Source organism: Trifolium pratense, linkage group LG4 (genome assembly GCF_020283565.1).
Source record: "Trifolium pratense cultivar HEN17-A07 linkage group LG4, ARS_RC_1.1, whole genome shotgun sequence".
NCBI classification, from domain to species: domain Eukaryota; kingdom Viridiplantae; phylum Streptophyta; class Magnoliopsida; order Fabales; family Fabaceae; genus Trifolium; species Trifolium pratense.
Genome location: NC_060062.1, coordinates 27,204,155 through 27,216,038, shown reverse-complemented (window position 1 = coordinate 27,216,038; position 11,884 = coordinate 27,204,155).

Genomic DNA, 11,884 nt, shown 5'->3' with positions numbered 1-11,884 from the left:
TTCAAACTCAATTTCATCTCGAGTAGGCCCGGTATCAGAAATCAACTGCAACAAATAGAAATTGAGAAGCAATAATAAAATTATTTAAGTTTAAAGTGTAAACTAATACTATGAATTAAAATAAATTCATATATATACGTGCAAAAATAAAATCACAATAATATTGATATATAAGAAAAAGTACATAAAAGGTAGTGATCACTGCAGTTGAATCCTTTTTAGGCAACTTAATTCTCATGCTGAACCATTCGGAACCATAGCTTTGAACAGATTGAAAACCAGAACCTAAGATTAAAACAATTGTTAGAAATTTTTTGTTAAATAATGTTATTGCTTAAAATCACTAGAAAAAGTTAAAATAACAACGTAAATTAGAGACAGAACAATTTATTATTCATCAAATTTAGCGTCGCTAACACTCAAGCGAAGATATTTAGAAATTTTTTTCTTTGAGTTTTTGTCACTATTCTGACTTTTTTAATAGATAAAATGTGTATGTATAATGAACTATGCATGTCATACCGGAGTTTTGATCCAACGTGAGTTGAACTTCCCGACTTTGATCGAGAATTCGCATATTTTGTTGTCCCCAAAGAGAAATATAATTTTGCTCGAATGGACAATCAACACTTTTGACGTGTGATAGAACAAGAATGAAAAACAACAAAAGAAAAGCTAGACGAGAAAAATTCATAGTGTTTCTTTTTAAAAATAATATGTGAAATTATTTAATTGAGTCTTATTACAAGACACGAATACGTGAAAAATTCATAGTGTTTCTTTTTATATATAGAGAGGACACGATAAGACTGACATGACTGGACAAAAAATATGATAGAGACAAAAAATAATATAAGAAGTTGGATAGAGATATGACATTATCCGATGATGTGTTTGACGCACACATGATAAGAAACATGTGTTATGTGTTTTTTTTTTTTTTTTGATAAGCAAACATGTGTTATGTGTCATCAAATATTTGATTGAGAAAAAATATGATAAAACATTTTACCATGTCACTATATCAAAAAAAAAAAATATATATATATATATATATATATATATATATATATATATATATATATATATATATATATATATATATATATATATATTACCATGCCTCTTATCTTACCCACCAAATAAGTCCTAATGTTTGATGAGTCAGCATATATAATATATTTTTATTATCAAGTAGTCTGGTCAGCATATATAATATAATATTATAATAACTTAATATTGAAGTTTATCATGTGCTGCCTCTTTTAGTTAAAATTTCATCCTTGATAAAGGTTCGATTAAAACAAACAAAATATATGATTAGAAAATAATTTATATAATTAAGCACATAAACTATAATTTTAAATATAAAAAATTAAAATTAATAATTAATAAATTATACACATATCGGTAATCTCATTATTTATAGTACATTATTAGAACTATATGCCCTTGGGTCAAAAAAAGAACTATATGCCCTTATAAAATTGCTAAAAAAATTTGAAACTAATTAATAAAATTAAAATATATCTATATCTATATATATATATAAATCCTAGATAGTTCTCCTACCACTATTCTAACCCTAATTGTATCAACCAATCATAGCCTTTAAATTATTCTCTTCTATCTATTTAAAATTAATTGTAACAATTTTAATTACAACCTATGAAATCCCACCTAATGTATAAAATGAAAAGTTTTCATATCGTTGAATAAATATACAAATAAAAAAAATACAATTCATCAATATTATTGTAGATTAATATCATATTATTTCCACTATGATGGAGTGTTAAAATGCATGAACCCACTATTATGATGGAGAATTAAAATGCTTAAATGCTTTCATATTTTTGAAGCCAATATAATTGCTCTAAGTGTACCACCTCTCAATAAATTCTTATGGTTATAATTCTTCACTCTTTTCTATTCTTTTCATTACCCGTAAGTTACATATATTGATGCTCATACTCTCTCTATTCCATTTAAATACCACATCATAGTGAATCCTTCTCTCCATAAACCTCATTCACATCCTTATTTATTCATTTCTTTGCCTTTTGTATTCAAGTTTTATTGTTTTTCTTTGCATTTTTATTCTCTTATTTGTGATTTTTTGCATTGGGTTGTATGATATTTATGAAACTCTACAAATAAATTGTTTGAGAGATGCAAATGTAATTCATATTGTTAGACACCTTGGAGGTATGCTTTTTTCTCTAATATTCATTTATGTGCAATTTTCTCTAATATTCAAGTTTTATTTTTTTTCTTTGTATATTTATTCTCTCAATTGTGTTTTTTTTTTCCAGCCGATTGCATGATATATATGAAACTGTACAAATAAATTGTTTGAGAAACAAATATAATTCATATTGTTGGAAAAATTGGAGGTGAGCTTTTTTCTCTAATATTCAAGTTTTATTTTTTTTTCCTATGCATTTTTATTCTTTTATTTGTGATTTTTTTTCAGTGGATTGCATGATATTTACTAAACTCTACAAATAAATTGTTTTACATGCAGATGCTAATGTAATTCATATTGTTAGTCATTTATGCATATATAGTTTTCTACTATGTTTAGTTTTTACCTGAAAAGAAAATCACTATTTGAAAACATGCTTTCTAATACGAAGAGGAACGCTTCTATAGGTATAACTAAAAAGTATTTAAATTTAGGCACACATACATACTTAAATAAAATTTAAAGATAAAAAGATTAATTGATATTGCTTGATGTGACAAAATTATTTATAATTTATTTTTTATGTTTGATGTGTGTGCCCCTATATGTAAAAGATTTGAGATTGTGTCCATAGTAGAATTTATCCTAATACACAATAGCTAGAACAACAAATTTAAAATAGAGGAAATATTTCGTGGACTAATTATTTTATTATTTTAGTGGACTAATTAAATTTTTTGTTGGACTAATCAAGTTAAAACATTTGAGCCATTTTTATATATATTGTTTCAATTTATGCAAATAATATTTTGACGTTATATATTATAAAACAGTGCATAAGATCCGTGCATCGCACGGGTAAGCGTCTAGTATTAGAACTATACCAACTAATAATCCCTTACCAAAAAAATACGAACTAATAATCCAGCTCAATATTATTATCCCAATTCCTAATAGGCTATAAAATATTATGGATATGTTTGGATTTACTAATTTTTAAGTTTATGAAAAATATTTTATGCAAATAAATAAGTTTTTATGTTAATTCATAAATTCTCACTGACAAAAATTGTATTTTTATAAATTGTACTTTCATAAACTATTTTGATAAACTTATGAATAATACATAAAAATTTATTTATGTGGATAAATATGTTTTCCAAATGCTCTACAATGATAAACTCCATAATCAAATGTTATAATTGCTACTACCTCCGTCCCAAAATAATGGTCTTTTACGCATACCAATGCATAATTTGAATCATTAATATCTTTAGTTTTCTTTCATGAAAAATTATAAAAATTTAATATTGTGAAAATATTCATTGAGACAAATCAAACAATATCTTATTTGCTAATATTTGTCTTTATACATTAGTAAAAAAATACGGTCAAAAATAAATATCAACAGTCAACAGGGACAATTGTTTTGGGACGGAGGGAGTAATTGCTATAACAAGTGACAGTAACGGGATACCACCAATCCTCTTCATCTACCAATCCATCCCCTGTTGAAACTTGCAACAACAAAAGAGTATTCATTTTCGATGTTAGACCATCTCTAATGGTGTAGTACTTATGATACTTATTAGGTACTACCATTGGAGTACCACTCATTTGAGTACCTATTAGGTATCGCTTATAGAATAAGAACTCTCTCTCTCTCTCTCTTTCTTCTTGAACCCACTTTATTTTTCATTAAAATATTCTTCCATTTTATTTTATATATTCAATTTGAATTAATGGATATTTACACAAAAACATTTTTTTTGGTACATCACAAAAACACTATTTTTGAATAGGCGTACTCATCTTCATCTTCAAAATTAATTGTTTTTTGGTACATCACAAAATTAATTGTTTTTAAAATTATGTAATGTTATTTTAAATTATTTTTTAATTATGTAATTCTTAAAACTTGGCAATATTATTTTAAATTAAATTTCAAATTTTAATTATTTTTTCGAATTATAAAAATAAAATAGTACATACTAATTTTGTAATTTTATCATTCAATCAATTTATATTATAAAATAAATAATTAAATAATAGGCTTAATTAGTAAAATGGTCCCTTAAAGACATTTTTGGTTTCATATTGGTCCCTTAAAGAAAAAAAGGACCGAATAGGTCCCTTAAAGAAAAAAAGGTCTGAATAGGTCCCTTAAAGACATATTCGTTAATCAGTTTGGTCCCTTAAAGACATCTCCGTTAATCAGTTTGGTCCTTTCCGTCCATTAAAATTCAAACTCCATTTTCAAACTCTATATATATAATTCCTAGATAGTTCTCCTAACCCTAATCCACTTAGACTAATCAAATTGTTTCATTTAGCCACATCATCTATATTATTATTATTATTATTATTATTATTATTAGTTATTATTATTATTATTATTATTATTATTATTATTATTATTATTGTGATCTCTATACTTTTCATATTCTACATTTATATACTTATGGCTTTTTAATATACACTCACTCAAGCTTTTACTTAGCCTTTACTTTTTTTGGTGAATATAATAATTTTTGCTTACTATATTATAATAAGGAGAATACAAAAATACACACTAATTAACTTTGTAACTCTCGGTAATATATTTTTCATCTCTTAAGTCACAATTCAATTTTCATCCCTTGGACTCTTCTACCAATATTTTAATATATATAGCTTACAACTATTTTAATTTGTATCCTATTCATATTTTCCTAACTAACCATTACGAATGTTAGAAACAAATATTTTCATCCTCTGGTGCTCAATCATGTGCTTAATAAGATTACCATTTGTTTTTCCGGTTGAATGTGAGAATAGATTTTTTCATATCTTATAATGTGCAATTTCTCTTTCCATTATCTTGCCTCTTCATCTTTTGTGCATCAGGTATAAATACTTATGTTATTTTCTAAAATTATGATTTGTTGTAGTTATTTTATTTTTTGCAAAAATTAACTTTTTGCATAACAAATAAAATTAAGAGAATTTGACATTTTTTGTTTGTTGCAGATCATACATTCAACTTTTGTGTTGCACATCATTTATAGGTTTAGTTAATTGTTACTGTATATGTGTATTTATATTCTATTATGATACAAATTAAATAATATATACTTTATTTTTAATTGAATTATGTAATAGTTGTTTTACTTTCCTTTCCTTTCCTTTTTTATTTATTCATTTTTTTTTATTGATATACTTATTTTTATAATTTTTGATTTTAGGCTTTGGGTCATCATCTCTTACTCAAAACGAACTGAACTGTGAGGTTGATGCTCTTCACATATATGTCCCTTTGAAATATTTTTAAAAGGTATGTACCCTTTAATTTTATTTGTTTTATTTGAGTTTTTCTAATTCTGTCACTATTTATATGCCAATTGTGTGACTTAGATTTTGTCACATATCTTTTCATCCAATCCTTTGTGTGTTTTGAAATAGATTTATATGTTGTGCGGAGATATATCATATTACTCCTATATATATAAATTTTAGATAGTCATTCTGTTACTCATGTAAAGTAAACCATAATCCTTAAACCAATAATATTTCTTCATTTAACCACTCACTTACAATGCCACACCACTTCTCCTTAGAAAATAAATCTTTTGAATTTCGGATTCTCTATTTTTTTATTATTATTATTTTGATAATATGTAATGTTTCAGTTTTATGCAATTGTAAAATAAAAATAATTGCATCACACCCGTGCATCGCACATGGTATCAGCCTACCACTGATCCTTCATTCTTTAATCACTCATGGCTGCCAACATCATTCCAAATCAAGCCAACAACATTCCAAATCCATCCTCTCCATATTTTCTTCATTCCTCTGATCAACCAGGACAATTACTAGTTACACAACTTCTTGATGGGGATAATTACCCCACATGGAGCCGTGCAATTACCATGGCCCTAGAAGCTAAAAACAAACTTGGATTTATTGATGGCACCATCCTCAAACCAGAACCCAACAACCCCAATTTTTCTAACTGGATTCGTTGCAATAGCATGGTTCAATCTTGGCTTGTTCATTCCACTATCCCAACAATTGCAAATTCCATTCTTTGGATCAAAAGTGCACGTGATATATGGCTTGATCTCCTTACGCGTTTTAATCAAAAAAATGCACCTCGTATTTTTGAAATACGGCGAGCCATTTCGAACCTTTCTCAAGGAACCAATTCCATTGCTACTTATTATACACAACTCAAGGCCTATCGAGATGAACTTGATTCTTATCGTACACTTCCTGCTTGTGCGTGTGGTGTTATACCCAATTTCAATGAAATTTATGCTACTGAACATCTCATGGATTTTTTACAAGGCTTAAATGATTCATTTTCATCTGTTCGGAGTCAAATCCTCCTAATGGATCCTCTTCCTTCAGTGCCGAAAGCATACTCTCTTTTGCTGCAGGAAGAACGTCAACGTTCATTATCTGATTCTCGTTCCATTGCAATGGAACAATCTGCTATGGCGGCCCAACATACCACTAATTCTCGCGATGGCAATGTTAAACCCCTTTATCATTGTTCAATCTACGATATTGATGGACATTCAGATAGTCGTTGTTACAGTAAGATTGGATATCCTCCTTGGTGGAAACATAATATTGGATCCAACAAAACCCGTCGTGGGCCTTCCTCTCGTGATAGTCGAGGCTCGAGACCTTCTGCTTCACACGGTCATCCCACTGCTGCTGCTGTTGCTTCATCTTCGGATTCTCAGCCATTGGTTAATTTGTCTCAGACTCAAATCCAGCAATTGCTTTCTCTCATAAAGTCCGATAATAATCAACCTCTAGCAAATTTTGCAGGTACTTCTTTTCAATGTTTTGCGTCTTTAAAACCTTCTTCCTCTCTTTGGATTTTAGATTCTGGAGCAACTCATCATATGGTATCTGATCTTTCTTTTTTTAATTCCTACAAAAAAGTCTCCACTTCTGTTAAATTACCTGACAATAAACTTGTTCCGGTACATCATATTGGTTCTATTTATTTGAAAACTGGTCTTTTAATTCCACATGTTTTACATGTTCCCTCATTTCAATTTAATTTGTTATCTATTAGCAAATTGTCACGTGATACTAACTCTTCTATCACTTTTACTTCCACTTCATGTATTTTACAGGACCAGAGGACGAAGAAGACTTCTGTGATGGGTGAGCAACATGGAGGCCTTTACCTTATGAACCATTCTCCAACTATCATTTCCTCTGCAGTTTCATTTGAATCTTTTTTTGATTTGTGGCATTGGCGCTTAGGACATCCAGCCCCCACTCTATCTTCCCAATTCAATAATCTTGATTCTAGCATTAAGTTTTCAAATAAATGTTCATGTAATGTTTGTCCTTTGGCAAAACAAACTCGTTTAAAATTTCCATTAAGTAACATTTCTACTGTTACATGTTTTGAGTTAGTACATTTTGATGTTTGGGGACCCTATAATAAATCTCACTCTTCCGGTGCAAAATTTTTTCTTACTGTGGTTGATGATTTTTCAAGAAGCACGTGAGTTTTTCTCATGCATCACAAAAGTGAAGTTAACACACTAATTCCTCAATTTTTTAAAATGATTGAAAAACAATTTCATACACATATTAAAAAAATTCAATCAGACAATGCACGTGAATTTTTCAACTCCCACACTAATAATTTTTTCAAAGATTTGGGAGTATTGCAACAATCAAGTTGTGCTTACACCCCACAACAAAATGGAGTTGTTGAGCGTAAGCATAGACATTTATTAAATGTTGCACGTGCTCTACATTTTCAATCTAATTTGCCTTTAAATTTTTGGGGTGATTTTGTGTTAACAGCTACATATCTAATCAATCGTTTACCATCTAAAGTTCTCAAAGGTCGTACACCTCATGAAATATTATTTAACAAAAAACCAAATCTTTCTCACCTTCGTGTTTTTGGTTGTTTAGTATATGGTCACAACACACAAATTTCCCACAAATTTGATAAACGTGCATCTCCGGGAGTTTTCTTAGGTTATCCCCATGGTCAAAAAGGTTACAAAATACTTGATTTATCATCAAAAAAAATATATGTAACTAGAGATGCTATTTTTCATGAACATATTTTTCCATATAAGATGCTTAATGTTGAATCATCTCCCTTAGTTTTACCATTGCCACCAATTGAAACACCTTCTTCTACCATATATCCATTTGATGACCCACCTACACTATACGATCCTCCCTCCCCCATACAAACAACACCACATATTCCCCCACTTAATCCACATCCAAATCAAGAGCCATCATCTTCCAACAATGAACCAGTACCACCCCAACCTTCCTCAGTAGTTCACAACCACCCCACTCGAACACGAAAACCGCCCGGCTACCTCACTGACTATGTTTGCTCTCTCAGCTCATCACAGGCATCTTCTTCGACTCATACTCCTGGTAATCCTTATCCTCTTTGCAATTTCTTATCTTCTCATAATTTTTCTTCTACTTATCGTTCTTTTTTATCAAAAATTGCTATTGAGTCTGAGCCAAAATCATACACTGAGGCTAAGAATTTTCCGGAATGGCGCAACGCAATGCAATCGGAGATTGACGCCTTGTGTGAAAACAGAACATGGTCTTTAGTTCACTACCACCTGGGAAAAAACCGATAGGTTGTCGTTGGGTTTTCAAAATTAAACGAAAATCTGATGGAAGCATCGAACGGTATAAAGCACGTTTAGTTGCTAAAGGATATACCCAAGTTGAAGGGGTTGATTATTTTGACACTTTTGCTCCAGTTGCTAAACTTGTTACAGTTAGAGTCATTCTCTCTATTGCCGCTGCAAAAAATTGGCCTCTTCATCAACTTGATGTCAATAATGCTTTCTTACACGGAGATTTACATGAGGATGTCTATATGCAGTTGCCACCCGGTTTTAGGCGTCAGGGGGAGCCTCTCGTTTGTAAGTTAAATAAATCATTATATGGTCTTAAGCAGGCATCAAGAAACTGGTATTCAAAATTTTCAGAAGTTCTTATTAACTTTGGTTTCTCACATAGTACAGCTGACCCATCTCTTTTTTGTCTGAATCGTGAATCTGGTTCTGTTTATTTGCTACTGTATGTCGATGATATTGTCCTCACAGGTTCAGATCTCCATCTCATGAATTTGGTTAAAGATCTTATACACAAACACTTCAAAATTAAAGACTTGGGTCGTTTGAAATATTTTTTGGGCATTGAAGTTGCAAGATCAAAAAAGGGTATTTTTTTATGTCAACGACAATATGCTCTTGATATTATATCTGATAGTGGTCTTACTGCCACCAAACCTGTAGACTTTCCGATGGAACAAAATTTAAAATTATCTCCATCTGATGGTACAATTTTATCTGATCCCGCGCCTTATCGTCGCCTTGTGGGTCGTCTCATTTATCTCACCGCCACGCGCCCTGATATCACATACCCGGTCAATATTTTGAGTCAATTCATGCATGCTCCTCGCCAACCACACATGAATGCTGCTACTCGACTTATTCGCTATCTCAAGGCGACTCCGGGCCAAGGTCTCTTCTTTCCTTCTAGTTCAAATCTTTCTCTTCAAGGTTATTGTGATTCAGATTGGGCTAGTTGCCCTACCACTCGACGCTCCACTACTGGATACTGCATTTTTTTGGGTTCTAGCATAAACTCTTGGAAGACAAAGAAACAAAGTGTGGTCTCACGTTCCTCGGCTGAAGCTGAATATAGAGCAATGGCTAATGCAACTTGTGAAATTACTTGGCTCTCCTATCTTATGAAAGATATTGGTCTATCTCCTTCTACATCAATACCGTTGTTTTGTGACAACCAATCTGCTCTTCATATTGCCTCAAATCCGGTATACCATGAACGGACGAAACACATAGAAATCGATTGTCATGTTGTTCGTGAAAAAGTTTCTTCCGGTCTCATTACTACCATGAAGGTCAGTTCCGCAAATCAAATTGCTGATTTACTTACCAAGTCATTGGGCAAAGATCAATTCATGCATTTAAAGAGCAAGATGGGTTTATCCAACTTACACCTCCCATCTTGAGGGGGAGTGTTATCACAGCAAATCATGCTTAGCTGTACACGGTTTCCATTCAAATCAAGATGGCAATGAATTTGTGATTAATAGGAGATATTTTCATTCAATAGGAATTGTTTGTAATTAAGTATCTTTGACCATTTTCCATTTACGTTTCATGCTTGCTTTGTAAATATAATTAGCATAGCCTTTGTACTTTTTCTACACAAATATATGAATATACATTAAAATTCAAACTCCATTTATATGAATTTGTACTATTCGAACCTTTTTTTCTTTAAGGGACTTATTCGGACATTTTTTTCTTTAAGGGACCAATGTGAAACCAAAAATATCTTTAAGGGACTATTTTACTAATTAAACCTAAATAATAAGTTATTGTAATGATGGGAACGGTCATTTATTTGGGAATGGGTTCAAGCCTTGAAGTAAATAAAAAGTTATTCTAAGCTTTAATAAAAATAAAGTGTATATGGGCCAAATTTTGTTCTAACTTTTTAATATTTGTTGATTACAGTCATCAACAAAGTTGTAATAATTAAAAAACCTAGGCAGCCTAACAAAGCTTCTCTTTTTTCCTTTTTTCTAAGCTTAAGTTGGTGCTTATGTGTCATATCTCATACTATTATGATGATGATGTGTCATCTTTAAAAAAAAACAATGAATAAATATGGCTAATGATATCAACTTAATGGAAAGAATACATAAGGTCAAGAGTTATCTCGCATTGAATCTTCTTTATTTACGAAAATAATTACTACCTATTTGTTTTCTTACATTCTAAACTCTCTCATATAATACATAAATATAATACATCAACCTTTCAATTATACTAATCGGTAATCACCACTAACTCTTCCTTTTCCATCAATTAATTGGTAACAACAATTTGTTATTACAATTGCATTTGCATTTCTACTTAAATGGACATCCTCTTTTTACAATTGCATTTGCATGATGATGCCGAAATAGGAGAGTTTTGTTTAAAGGTAATTAGCTCTTATATAAAAATGTATTTTTATTTCATTATTTATTATTTATTTTACTTTAACATTGTACCATAGATCTTTGGATTTATATGTCAATCATTTGTTTTACTTCTTATTTTGTGATCCGGTGCATTCTGATATTTACCTTGATGATTTTGTTATCTTAGGAAGGAGTACTCCATTAAAATTCTATCTACCTTTGTCAATCGCATTACTTTTACTCTTTGGCAAGGTGAAAAATATTTGTTTATTTATTATAACGTAACATGTATAGCATAGACACCTCTCTAAAGTGACGTGCCACGTGCGGGTGTATCAGACACATTTTAGACAAACTTTTTTTTTTCTTCCAAGAGTTCTTAGACTAAATGGAATAAGATTGAATATAAATAATAATAAATAAATAAATGTATAGTTGGAATAGTTTTTACGGTACATTATAATTTAATTTGCAGAATTGAGTTATATCACTTGTCCAGCTAGTTTAATAGCATAAAAGCTATGCAAAGTTGAAATTTAACACCATCTCCAACGATAGTAGTACTTGTGTGTATATATATATATATATATATATATATATATATATATATATATATATATATATATATATATATATATATATACTTATTAGGTACTATCATTGGAGCAAAACTCATTGAGTACCTA